General features: G+C 34.3%; 1 protein-coding gene across 3 annotated transcripts in view; it reads right to left on the reverse strand.

Moving 5' to 3' along the window:
* The window catches only part of CNTLN (centlein), a 188552-nt gene that overhangs the window by 39566 nt on the left and 133833 nt on the right, over window positions 1–15153 (reverse strand). The gene's annotated exons all lie outside the window — the stretch shown is intronic.

The raw sequence follows: 15153 nt of genomic DNA on the forward strand, positions 1-15153 counted from the left end.
TTTTAAAAAAGCAAGCCCTTTCTTGAACCTATCCCCTGTTCTCTTGCTGTCACCCTGCCCCACCATGGGTAAGTACCCTGAGCCCCATGGTATGCAGCTTTCATAACATCTTCCTCTGCTTCAATTTTCTTTTCCTTATCCATAATTTTATACTAATTTTATTTCTTAAATTGCTTTTTAAAAATGGTTCCATTTTCTGTGCTGGGAATATAAATTGCCTCTACCAGATCTGCACTTTGTAGTTTAAGTGCCAAGCAAAAGTCCTCTGGCCAGAAGCTTCCTTGGGCTGCTTTCAACAGGCACCGTGGGGCCCCATGAGCAGGGCAGCTGAGCTGCCCTTGACATCTTTCCTTTGTTCTCCTACATGGGAGTTCATTCATAAATTTCTTTTTTCTGGGCCCCAACTTAACATTTTCTGAAAGATTTTGATAAAGAATATCTAGATTCAGAAACTGATTCAATATCCATCAGTCATTTTTTTATACATACTATGTAGTAGGAACTGTACTAACTCTATGTTTTCAATGATAAACATTAGTTATTCTTGTCTTTAGGTAACTATTGGTCTATAACCTAGAAACATGTAATAAACTACATTAAATGCTCTGAAGAAATAAAAGGGGGGACTAAGGGAACTGCTGCTGCCTTTAAATCTTGTCTGGTACATGCTGGTTATAGCCAGTTTCCTTCCATGTATCCCTCTTGATTTCTTTTGTCAAATGTTTCCTTGATGCTAGATAGAACATTAAAGACCACAGCTACAACTACAGACACCCTGATTTCCAATTTTTACTCTACAGAAAGTGTCACCAGTAAACTGAGGGCAGTCCTGAGGAGATCAGGGGTCTCTTCTCCAGCCTCAGTAAACATTTTAATGTTCAAAAATGAATGAATTATCAGAAAAAATAAAAGAAGGCCTGTGGAAAACATTTTATTCTCCAGTGCAAGTGAAAAGTAAAAATAAGTAAAATTAGAAGGCTTTTGTGAAAATAAGTAAAGGGCTTAAAAAAATTAAATCTAAAAGAATAATCTCCCCAATCACCCTGCACACAATATATGTTTAGGTACTCTCAGATCTTGATACCTCCAAAGAAGAAAATACTCAACATCTCCCTATTCGACGGACATGCTGCTAGTTGTGGCATGTGTAATGAAAATGCTTTTGACCATTCAGCCAGTTTAGGAGCAGTGTTCCAAGGGAAAGGAATAGGATGTGGGATGGCTCTTACTTCTAATAAGAGGCAGATTCTGACCTAACGTTTTTCTGAACAGTAACCGCACTACAGCATTGAAAGACATTGTTCAGTTCTCCCCATATGTTTTTCACCACTGGATTAGAAGCTTAAAGTAATGAACCATTTTAAAAATTTGGAAAACATTTTTACTTGGGATAGTGGGGTCTGAAAAGTAGACACATGGAAATTCTAGAATATCCACCTAAATGTGAGGTTGAATGTCAGGGTCACAGGAGCTGGGTTTCTGGGAAGTCTACGGAGGAAATAGTTGGTGGCAGAAGGATTCTTTCCAGTCCATGCTAGGGCAAAGGTTAGATGTCAACTGTTGGAAAAGGTCAATCAGTAACCAGAGTAAAAAGTGAGGGTCAGTTCCCATCTATAAAAATAGTGGAGTCTGTTATTTTTCTTTCTCCTTTTGAAACCCAAAGGCCTTGACACTCAAAGTAGGGAAAAGCAATCATTAAGTGGGAATAGTCTGTTTCCAATTATTTCACCAAAATCTTTAATCTTGAATTCTGCATACGACTGAGAATATTGAATGAAGTTATTTCATGGTAAATACATAAACAAATTCATTTATATTTCACAATCAGATTATTCTTGTTCATACTTGAGTAGAGGCAGCAATTTTAAAATCTTATTGAGATTTTTAAAACTCATCATAATTTTGTTACCATAATTAAAGCAAAAGAGACTGAAGAGAAAATTCTGGTTGAACAATATCTACGTAAATCCTATGGGCAAGAACCTCCTAGAAAGTCACCATGATCTTAATGATCTTTCCCCCTCGGTGAATAGAATCAATATTCTTTCATTGGGAATATCATTCTTTTAAAAAGAATAAAATTAAAAGAAATAAAGTTCTGTACATTGCACATGTATAAAACTAAAAGCATAGTCACTTAATTAAAACATTGTATGAGTTGCAAAGAAAATTACATGGGTTTCTAGATCACTAGCAGAATATTTTCCATATAACTACTTATCTATAAAAATAAATGGTTCAGATTAATAACTCTTTCAAATTAGTAACAAGTCTTTTCAATTTAAAACAGGAGTTTCCCTGTTATACTGAAAATCTTTCAGAAAATGAATTAAAAATTTTAAACCACTGAGCAAAAAACAAACAAAAAAACAGAACAAAAATTTTAACCAGAGATGAAATTATTTATGTAACAAATTTTCTTATGAAAAATATACTGAGTTACTACATCACTCATCTATGAACCATTTTCTGAAAAATGCAGTTATTAAAAGCTTACAGGATGTTTCGCAAAATGTCAAGCAAATGAAGGTAATATAGAGGACTTTTTACCAATGCTTTTGCTAGTAGTTAGACTTCAGTAGCCTTTAGAGACCATTAAGTACCTTTTGGCTAATTGGCCAATGGTAGATTAACCCTCTTTTTATTCTAGCAGCACTATTTTAACACCCTTTACACTCTGTCAGTGTAGTGTCTGAATGACAAAATAATATTGTGCATGAATAATAAGCAGAAAAGTTAAATTAACATTTCATGTTTCACATGCCATACCTATGTGTCAGAAGAACTTTCTTTTTAAGTTACTGACATTCAACTTTTTTAAACAACCTCTTGTTGACATCTTATTGAGGTGAATCTTCCTAATTACTGCTAATTGCCTATCAAGAAAAAACTCTATTCATGAAGTGCAGTTGTCTAGGACAGATGAATCCAGCTCCAGTGTGCACATTAAAGACAAAGCATGACACTTAAGGTCCTACTTTGTTATAAGGCCATACTAAATATGGTTAGCAATTAAGTAAGCAGTTTTTTATGATACTGAAAATGCCAATCTGTCTTGATGTGTTCAAATTAGATTCTATCAAAGAAATATGGATATCTGCATATGGGTAAGAGAGAGAGATGCTACTCTCAGTAACATTTACAAGAAGTAAAATTAATTCAATGCCCTTACACTTTGTCATGTAAGTTCTAGGTAATGCCCAATTAAATAATCATTTTGTAAACATGCTTGAATATGATTTACCCCAAATGAAAATCACTATTATTTCAAGGGTCAAATTATTTTAAAATGTTTACTAATACTTTAAATTCTCAAAACAGCCCCACACACTGGAAACATTTAATATGTGTATTTTAGTCTGTTTTAATAGTTTTGACATTATAGGCATTTATAGTAAATATTAATCTGTGATACTAGCAATACAGTGTGTTTCAAAATAATCTGAATAACTAAACTAATGAATATTATTACCTGAACTGAAATTTAACCACATCACTTAAACTTCTATCTCCACAACTATGGGAAAAGAATCAGTACAAATATATGTGAAGTTTGGAAAATTAACTAACACAACTGACTTTCAAGTATTCATGAAAAAATACTTGATACATTTATAGCAAGAAGAGTCAATCGTAGATTCGCTGTTATTTCAAATCTTCTACTCTATTTATGAAGATAAAAGCCCCCTTGAAACTTCCCACCAAATACTATCAAACTATACAACATCTGCAGAAGTCTTATGAAGACTGTCTGATCCTCCTCTAAGTAAACTTGGTTTTCCTAAGCAACAGATTTCAATACTTTTATTGTTTTTCCATCCTGCTGAGATGATATTACTTCTTACTGTACTGTATTTTATTGCACAAAAAGGTCTTTGTGGACTGGCCTGAGAAAACTAATGCTCACATATAGTACTGTTACTAAATGGAAGTGAGAGTCTAAATGATTAAAAATTGGTCCTAATACTTAATTTTTATCTAGTCTTCAAAAGATGTTGATATTCTTTAAAATAATTTTTGACTTCTAAAAATTTGTTAGACCATAATATATATTTCTGTAATTCATATTTTAGAAGATAAACCATTTTCAACAAATATGCCTCTAAAAAGCATGTATATGAACATTAAATTTACATTATACTGGAATCAATTCACAAGGATAATGCATTATCATGCTAATATAAAATATTACCAACTTTTGGGATAATAAAGGCTAAAGATTGTAATTTCTAGCTCCAACTTTATATATTTGAACTTGTAAAATGATATAGATTGATAAGTAGGTACTATATAAATAGCATGTTAACATTTAGAAATTGAAATATTTTACTGATAGGGTCAATAGTTAACTGTGTGTCTTTCCTCAGATGTAATACATCTAAGCTCTGCAAACAAATTACTTGGATGAAAGCCAGTTGGGGAATTTTAAAAAGCCTACAACTCATTACAAATTTAACAGCAGCATTACTAAGTCTTCATATGATTTTGATTAAATTTATAAATATACCCTACTAAAATTCTCAAGGGAAACAACTCAGTAATGTTTGTCTCTATTCCCTGTGTTTCATAAATTTCAAAAGAATTAAAAAAATGGACTTTTCTTTAAAAGAATAGTTTTTGCAGTGTTTGAATCTGATAAAATAAAAGTTACCAATACCACTTATAATGGGATTCTTGTCATTAAAAACTGATGTTTGAAAATTACTAAAAAAATTAACTTTCATGGCATAGAGTAGTAGTTTCTTTTTAAAAAGTAAATAAGAGATTTACAAGAAACTTCTCATCTGTTTCACTTTAAAAAGCCCTTTTTTAAATACAAAAGTTTCACATAGGAACCTCTTCCATTATCCTTCACTTAATTTTCTATTTCAAATTATCTTAGTTTATCACATTCTTTCAAGTAGTAAGGCTTGACCTAACAGAGTAGGTACTCAGTAAATTATCTGAATCTCAATCAGTTGTGCTATGTGATTCATATAAATCTTTGGGAAGAAGGTAGTCTGGAGTTTTTGTTTTTATTAATGGAGCTGGTTCCTCTGCTTTTCTCCTGGATCAGTGATTCTCAAAGAGTACACACTGCCTGGATATGTATGCTGGAAATCAGTGGGGCACTTCTGAGTACCACAATGATTGACACTGAAATGGGTGAGATCCAGGAACACTAGATGTACTGCAATGTGTACTTCAGTACTACCCAACAGAAACTGCCCTGTATCCTACATGATTTTTAAATTTCCTGCCAATTATTCATGTGGATGAAAGATATTTATATAAAAAATGAACCTAAATCCTAAATTAAAAATTACATATAGACAAAGTCTTTTTCCCTGTGGTCCTAGAAATGTATAAACCATGTAAATTAAGGGAAGACTAAAGAAGAGAAAGAGAAATCCCTTTCTTCTCTGGGGTCTAGGCCATAAGGATATTACCACAGGACCAGTATCCACAACCATGGAGAAAGCTAATCTGAGAGGAAGAGATGTGAGATAAAGAAAAACACTGAAGTCCTGGCTGGGTGGCTCAGTTGTTTGGAACTTCATCCCATACACCAAGGGGTTGCAGGTTCAATTCCTAGTCAGGGCACATACCTAGGTTGCAGGTTTGATCTCTGGTCAGAGCACATGTGGGAGGCAACTAATTGATATTTCTCCCTCACACATCAATGCCTCTTTCTCTCTGGTTAGATAAAAAAAGAAAAACATTAAAGATATTAGAGTGTACAGTTCCAGTTATCACTATTCTTTTTAAAAAATATGTTTTTATTGATTTTTAGACAGAGAGGAAAGGAGAGGGATAGAGAAGTAACAACATTGATCGGCTGCCTCCTGCACATCCACTAGTGGGGATTGAGCCCGAAACCCAGGCATGTACCCTGACCAGGAACTGAACAGGTCTCTTGGTCCATGGGTTGACGCTCAACCACTGAGCGACACCAGGCAGGCTATCACTATTCTTCCTGCATCTGTTCTCTTCAGTTCATCCTTTGATTATGTAAGCTTTTTTCCCTTGTATTAGTTTGAGTTCAGTTTCTATTACTTGCTATCAAGAGAGTTCTGCTAGTAAAATGTTCTGAGAAAAGTCCAACAACCCCTTCTCAGTTGTCTTATTTTTGATTCCTCTATGGCATCTGACACTGTTAACCAACTATGACACTGTTAAGCAACTATTGTCTTTTTCTTGTTAAAACACACCCCCTCCCTGTTCCTGTATTCCAGCACTCTCCCACCTTCTCCTCTGCCCCCTCTTCTGCCCAGATATCTCATACTCCCCCACCCCAAACTGAGCTTGCTGCAAAGATTTGCTCCAACCCCAGCATTCTTTCTCTGGGATAATGGCATCAATAGTTTTTTTCCTTCATTTTTATGAAATATTTCAAGTGTGCAATAGATATATAAAGGAAAATATAATGAATGCCCATAAATCACCCACTCAGCAAAAACAATGGATTACCAATACAGTTGGAGGTCATGAATCTCATTTGAATCGCCAGAAGTAATCACTATCCTGAATACCTTTAATGTTTATAATTTCTTTATACTTTTAATACATATATGTATTTCAAAAAAACATATAGCAACTTTAAGACATTTCTTTTTTCACATTTTAACATCCCTAAGTTTTACACTCAAATATCCTACTGTTCACTTGATAGCTTCACTTCAGTGACAAATTACCATTTGGTTACACTGATAAGCTGTCATTTATTGTAGTCCCTAGGGATTAATATTTCTTTTTTTGGCAAGCTCTGATGTTCATTTATAAGAATATTTGCTACATTCTATCCAACTTTCTTGGTATGCTTTCATATGAGGTTCCCCCATACAATATTTAGTATGTTATATTTTCACAAATATACTCTGTCATCAACTTTCCAGTCACTTTAGTTAGAATCCTGGCAGGTATCTTAAATATTTCACTTTTTAAAAACCTTCCCACGTATAATTGTCATCAAACCCTGTTATACCACTGTAAAATGCCTTGGGTTTTTTTCCTAACACTTTCTATTTCTATTATAATTGTCCAGATACTTATCATCTCTTGCCTTGATAGTTAAACAATCTCTTATCTTGCTGCTTATATTTATTCTCTCAAACTTGAGTCTCGGTCCTCACTGTACATCAGAACCACCTCAGAGCTTTTAAAACTAGCAAAGTGCAGGGACCATCCCCAACTATTGATTTAACTGGTCTAGGGTAGCACCTTGGGCATAAATATTTTGAAAAGCTACCCAAGTAAGGTAGCATGCAGTTAGGGTAAAGAATCACAACTATACCAAATTACTCACTATTCTCAACAAACCACATCTCAACTTGATGCCTTTTAAAGCTTTACATCTTCTAATGACTTTGTTCCACACACACAACCTTCAAAATCAACCAAATTTTAAGTCTAAGGTCAAATGATATATTTATTAAATAATGACAGCAATAAATGACTGTCTATTCTATCTACTACACACACACACACACACACACACACACACACACACACCAATCATGCTACATATATCACAATTCCTTTGTATTGTGGTACTCATGTCCAACTCCCCTATTGGTACCTTATATAGGACAAGAACCATGTTTAATTTGTAGTTAGATATCCCATTATTAGAGTGCTTTATATATGTTAGATGCATTAAACTAAATTGAATTGTAGCAAACATAAACACATATATCTACCCATGTGCAAACCAAACTCTTAAAATACATGCATATTTAAATATAATAATACACAGTAAGAAAAATATTGTATTTTGTCACTTCAAGGCATGTTGCTTTTATAATATTTACCTGAAAGTATATTGATGCAAAGAATGAAAACACTGCTAGGAATATATTATATAGGAATATAGGAAAGCACTGTGCAATATATTATAACACTTTTCATTATAAACAGAAATAAATACTGTGCAATATATTATAACACTGTTCATTATAAAGAGTTATTCAGGTCACATTTTCTTAATATTTTCTGTGGTAAGATCGCAAATGCATCTGAAAACAGTATAAGTATGACTGTACAGTATAGAGTATTCTAAGTGATAATAATAGTTCCTTACAAAGTCTAATATAAGACAGGCATCCTGTTAACAAATATCACTCGGTTCATCTAGAAGATAAGACGTAGGAATAAGATAGTCACGTCCGACTCCACATGGATTCTCAGATGAGATCCTGGTTTTTGCACAGTTTACCTTGCGAACATGATCCAAGTGACATTTCACAAATTCCTGGATAAATGTTGCTACACTCTGCTAGGAGAGAGACAGGCTATGTCACGCACAGATCAATAATAGCACTGTGTTTTATCAGCCTCAAAATCAAAAGTGCTTCATCTGGCAAAAGCCATCGCCCTGGAGAATCTGACATATATAAACCAAATTCCCTACAAGGAATGTATACTACACAAGCTATTGGGGTAAAAGAAAACTTGAGAGAGAGTTCTCCAGGCCATATTCTGTAAAGCATCCCTTCTCTAACTTTTGGAAATATTGTGATGCCTCCTTTTGTTACACAAAACATTGGGAGTTATATAGAAAGGGAGAAATAGCCTTGGGTGAGGAGATAAAAGGAGTATTCTCTTCTTTTAGAAAACATATAGGCCATTGTGCAAATCCGGGTTCAGAAAATTAAATGCCTATAGTAACCAGAAATTTATCATAAATAAGAGATGGGGGCCTAGTAGGATTTGTGATAAACGGGAGATAGTACCTCTTCTCCCTGAAAGCACCATACACTACATTACCTTTTATATCAAAGTCATGCCTTCCAATGCTTTCATGACACTATTAATCTACTAACTGGTTTGTTAACTTTTTAGTCAGCTCCTTCAATGCCATCAATGCCTTCATTCCTTAATGTGAATGGATATTCAGTCTTGACCCTATGTATACTTGCTCTTCCATTTCTAACTCTCGAATTCATTCTCTAGTTCCCAATCACAAAGACCTGTAGGATTCTTTCACTTACATGTCAAATTACTACCTCAAACTTAACAGATTACAACTGAATTCTTCCTTTGTTTTATGCTAAACTTAAAGAAAAAGGCTCTGGGAAATGTTGCGTGTAGGAAGTGATACATGAACCAGGCTTTGAGTGATGTGCTGGATTTAGAATGATGAAAAGAAGAAGGTTCTTGGAGTAAAAAATAATTTTTTAATTCTTGATAAAAAATATGCATTATCATATAAATGACTTGGTAAAAACTCCATCCTTTTATTGAGAATGTACTATTCTCTATAAAAGACAATGATGAGAGAATGAGAAGACCCATTCTGTCACAGACTGGGAGAAAATATTTGCAAAAGACACAGCTGATAAAGGACTATTATTCAAAATATACAAAGAACACTTAAAACTTAGCAGTAAGAAAACATGCAACCCAATTAAAAAATGGGCAGGGAAGAGACATATGAGAAAATGCTCAACGTCACTAACCATCAGAGAGATGTAAATTAAAACCAGAATGAGGTATCACTTCACACCTGTAAGAATGGCTGCCATCAACAAATCAACAAACGACTTGTGCTGGCGAGGGTGTGGAGAAAGGGGAACCCTAGTGCACTGCTGGTGGGAATGCAGACTGGGGCAGCCACTGTGGAAAACAGTAGGGAGGTTCCTCAAAAATGAAAAATGGAGCTACCTTTTGACCCAGTGATCCCACTTCTAGGAATATATCCTAAGAATCCTGAAACACTAATCAGAAAAAATATATGCACCCCTATGTTCATAGCAGCGCAATTTACAATAGCTAAGATCTGGAAACAGCCCAAGTGCCCATAAGTAGATGAGTGGATAAAAAAAAGCTGTGGGACATTTACACCATGGAATACTACACAGCTGTAAAGAAGAAGGTTCTTGTACCCTTTGGGACAGTATGGATGGACCTGGAGAAAATTATGCTAAGTGAAATAATCCAGGCAGAGAAGGACAAACATCACATGATCTCACTTATATGTGGAATCTAAAGAACTTAATAAACTGATGAACAGAATAGATTCAATGACATGGAAACATAGACCAGACTGACAAATGTCAGAGGGAGGGAGAAGGGCGGGTGGGTAGAGGGGAAGAGAGTAACCAAATAATTTATATGCATATATGCACAACCCAAGGACACAGACAATGGCGGTGAGGGGGATTGAGGAGGGGGGTGGGATGGGGTGGAATGGGTTATTGGGGAGATAAAGGGACATTTGTAATATTTTAAATAAAATTTTAAAAAATGGGCAAGAGACCCAAACAAACACCTTACCAAAGAAGATAAACAGATGACAAATAAGCATTTAAAAAGATGTTCTACATCATATGTCATCAGGGACATGTAAATTAAAGCAACAATGGGATATTACTGCATACCTATTAGAACAGAGAAAATCCAGAACACTAACAAGACCAAATGCTGGTGAGAATTCAAAGTCAAAGGAATCTCACTCATTGCTGGTGAGAATGCAAAATGGAACAGACTTTGGAAGACAGTATGGCGGTTACTTACAAAACTAAACAGATCTTACCATATGATCCAGCAATTCCATTCCTTGGTATTTGCCCAAAAGCACTGAAAAGTTATGTGCACACAAAAACCTTCAGGTAGATGTTTATAACAGCTTTATTCTTAATTGCCAAAGAATGGAAGCAATCAATATCTCCTTCAGTAGAACAGATAAACTATGGAACATCCAGACAATGGACTATTATTCAGCATTAAAAGAAATGAACTACTGAGCTATGAAAAGACATGGAGGAACCTTAAATACATATTACTAAGAGAAAGAAGCCAATCTGAAAAGCCTCCATATTGTATGATTCCAACTACAGCAACATCTCTTTTATTGCACTTTGCTTTATTGCGCTTCACAGATGTTGAATATTTTACAAATTGAAGGAAAGACCCTTCACTAGCAAGAAAAATTATGATTTGCTTTATTATGTTACTTGTTTTATTATGGTGGTCTGGAGCTGAACCCCAATATCTCTGAGGTATGCCTGTATATAACATTCTTGAAAAGGCAAAACTATGGAGACAGTAAAAAGAACAATGGTTGCCAGGGATTGGAGGAGGGATAAATAAGAATAGCACAGAGGATTTTTAGGGCAGTGAAAATGGATACATGTCATCATACATCTGTCCAAACCCAAAGAATGTACAACACCAAGAGTGAACCTTAAGGTAAACTATGGACTTTGGGTGATGATGATGTATCAATATACGTTTGTCAGTTATAATAAATGTACCTCTCTGGTGGGGATATTGATAACGGGGGAGTTCATGCATGTGTAGGGGCAGGAGATATATGGGAAATCTCTGTACATTCCCCTTAATTTTGCTAAACCTAAAGCAGCTCCAAAAATTAATGTCTTAATAAAAAAATACAAATTCATCGCTCACAAGTTCTACCTTTGGAAAAACACTAAAACAGAGCCCAGCCAAGGAAAGAATTGCCTTTCTTCTGTTTTTAATAATATGTTCCTCATTTCCATCTGAGACCTCTCCAGAATGCCTTTAATGTCCGTATCTCTAGTATGCACCTCAAAACTCTTCCAGAATCTACCCATTATCCAAAGTTGCTTCCACATTTTTAGGTATTTGTTAAACATCATCCAACTCCCAGGACCAAAATCTGTACTAGTCTACTAGAGTTGCCAAAATTTAAAACAAAAAAACAAAAAAAAACATAGACTGGGTGCTTTAAACAACAGATGCTTAATTTCTTACAATTCTGGAGGCTGGAACTATGAGATGAGAATGCCAGCATGGTCTGGTTCTGATGAGAATTCTCTTTCTGGCTTGTAGACAGTTATTTCTCAATCTGTCCCCCCATGGTGGAGAGAGAGAGCTCTGGTGTCTCTTGTCTTGTAAGGGCACAAAGCCCAACATGAGGGCCCCTTCCTTACAACCTCATCTAAACCTAATTACCTCCCCAAAACCCCCTCTCGAAATACCATAACTTTAGGGACTAAGACTTCAACATATGATTTGGTTGGGGGGGGAGGGATAATTAAATCTATAGTGATAAAACACCTCTTGAAATCCATTTTGCCACTTAAACAAGCACAGAGAGAAAATTAATAACATAATTCAGATAAATGAATGATAAGGATTATTCTGCTTTCTCTAAACACATTATTTCAGGAGAGAGCTTTTTAGAAAATAAATTTTAAAGTATGTAAAATTTCACAAATATTTACATTTGTTATCTATCAGTTGATATACATAATTATTTACTACTTAAAATAAAACATTCAAAGGAATTTCTAAAAGGTGCACTTATGTGCAAAGTTTCATTTTATTTTATGATATGGATTCTGGTCATTTGCCTCAGTGAGTCAATGCTGTTTACATCTGTATGATGACACATATGTAACTATAAGGAATTTCCACAGTCATAATACACTTAAGGAACATTACTGGAATAAAAAAGGTTGCATTTACATCTTGTTATTCTTAAGATTTGGGACTCATTTTCCATATGTTTCAGATGTAATGTAAGTTTCTTAAGTCAAAGAATTGAGTATTCGAACTGGAAAAGCTAGTCAATACCGTTAGCTTTAACATATTTCTAGTCCCTGTTCATTTTTGCAATAGAAAATTGAATGTTAGGAAAAGAAAATATATTGTTTCTATTAGAAACTAATTTTTAAAAAATTAACCTTAAATATATTTACTTTGTCAAGTTTTATAATAATTGAAGTTAAGTGCTTCATGTAATCGAAGGTTCCTTACATACCTAAAAATGTTACATAGCTCTTACATTTTACCATAAGATTTATTACCTAATAAATTTTTATGTCAGCAGTAGGCTTTATTAATTTGAATAATGATTTTTACTATATTATTCTGTCACCGATGAATGTATTATCAGTAAAATTCATTCAGACAGTACTACTTGTCTCTTATTTTCCTATTTAAAATCAACATTTAAAAACTGTTTTACTGCCTGGCCGGGTGTGGCTCAGCGGTTGAGCATCGACCTAGGATCCAGGTGATCAGGGTTCAATTCCTGGTCAGGGCACATGCCCGGGTTGTGGGCTCAATCAATGACTCTCTCATCACTGATGTTTCTATCTCTCTCTCTCTCTCCCTCTACTTTCCTCTCTCTGAAATCAATAAAGATATATTTAAAAAAACAAAACAAAACAAAAACTGTTTTACTGAGATATAAATTCACATACCACACTATTCACCCATTTAAAGTGTACAATGAATGTTTTTAGTATATTCACAAATATGTTTAACTATGAACACAGTCAATTTTAGAACCTTTTCATCACTTTAAAAAAGAAACCTGTACACTTTAGCATTCACTCCCATATTCTTATGTCCCTCCCAGTCCTAAGCATTTACTAATCTACTTTCTGTCTCTAAAGATTTGCCTATTCTGGATATTTCATATAAATAGAATATGTGTTCTGTGACTTGCTTCTTTCACTAGATTTAATGTTTCTAACGTTCATCCATGTTGTAACATATATCAATACTTCATTATTCTTTTGTGGTTTAATCATATTCCCTTGTATGTATATATCACAATTTATTTATCCATTCCTTAACTAATGGGCATGTGTCCTCCAGATTCCCAGGAATGTGTCTCAGAGCCTTTCAAAACTCTTATGAATATCTAACTTCCCAGCTCTTCCTTTTGAGCTATTTAGTTAATATATTGCTTAAACTAAACTAGAATCCATCACCTCGGGTAGACTACAGTTAAAACACTTGCCTGTAATTGTTTCTGAGAACACCAGGTCCTCCCCACCACTCCTTCTTCTCCCCCAGGAAAAAGGCACTCTTTTTAACTGGGGTCCACCAGGGAACCATCAGACAGGTCAAATGATGATAATTATTTGGGAATGGGGCTTTGAAGGTGCTCCAGCTCCATTCTGCTTCTTCTGGAAGCTGCCAGGCTGTATAGACCATCATATTTCCCAGGCTACTACTGAGCTAGGAGAGTGGGGGATGGAACTAAGGCAAATTAAAATGCCGCAGTTTCCTGTTCTTATTTAGATTCAGCTGGGGTTTTTGTTTGTTTGTTTGTTTTTAATAAACACTCCCCAGATTGTTACAAGGCCTTGGATAATTTCCAGAGTTTCAGAGAGGAATGTAAGCGTTCCTCAACATGCACAGTCTCAATAAAATGCTTTATAGTTTTCATGTAAAATACTTTTATTTGGTCTTCAGTCATTTTAATAAGGAATTCATGTGTTAGAAACTTGTAACTTCGAGTCATCAATTAATTGCCTTAAAATATTACATTAACCCTTAGAAGATTAGATTATGTACTTAGTGTTATGAAAACGTTGATTCCTGACTATTTATGCCTCTTTTTATTGTTTTTATGGAGGAGTAAATTTTCAAAGTCCTACATTCTGCAATATGGAAAACTTTGAAAACATTATGCTAAGTGAATGAAGCCAGACACAAAGCTCACATATTGTATGATTCCATCTATATGAAATGCCTAGAATAGGCAAAACCACATAGACAGAACATAGATTAGTGGTTGTTTAGGGCTGGGAGAGACCAGGGAATGGAAGGATGACAGCTAAAGGGCACAGGGCCTATATTTAAGGTTATAAAAAAATGTTCTAAAATTGATTTTGGTGATGTTGCACAACTTTTTCAATATTGTAAAAACCAATGAATTAAATGAGAGAATTGTATGGTATGTAAATTATTTCTCACTAAAGTTATTACAAAAATAATAATAGTGGGTGATTTCAATACTTCACTCTCAATAATTGATAAATAGAAAATCAGCAAGGACATGGATGAGCTGGATGTCACTATTAACCAAGTGAACCATATATATATGGAACATGAATCAGCTTTGGATATAAGGCTACTTGGAATAAAGCGAAAACATTTCTTATTAGTATAACAAGTATAACATTAAGTCCTTTAAAATTAAAACACTTCAGAGTATTGCTGAATCAAAGCACTAGATGTTAGAAGTAGAGAATTTAAGTATAATTTAAAAATTTTGTGATTGTGATTTAAAATTTATTTTCTAAAATGTTTGAAAGAATTCTGTGTAAAACAACAAACTTCCAAAATTCATTCCTTATACAAGCCAATACCTTTAGGAATGGAGAGTTAAACAATCTTTTCTTTTCCATTTGCTTTAAGATTAAATTATGATAACCAGCAATAATATAT

Source organism: Miniopterus natalensis, chromosome 12 (assembly GCF_054644295.1).
Source record: "Miniopterus natalensis isolate mMinNat1 chromosome 12, mMinNat1.hap1, whole genome shotgun sequence".
NCBI classification, from domain to species: domain Eukaryota; kingdom Metazoa; phylum Chordata; class Mammalia; order Chiroptera; family Miniopteridae; genus Miniopterus; species Miniopterus natalensis.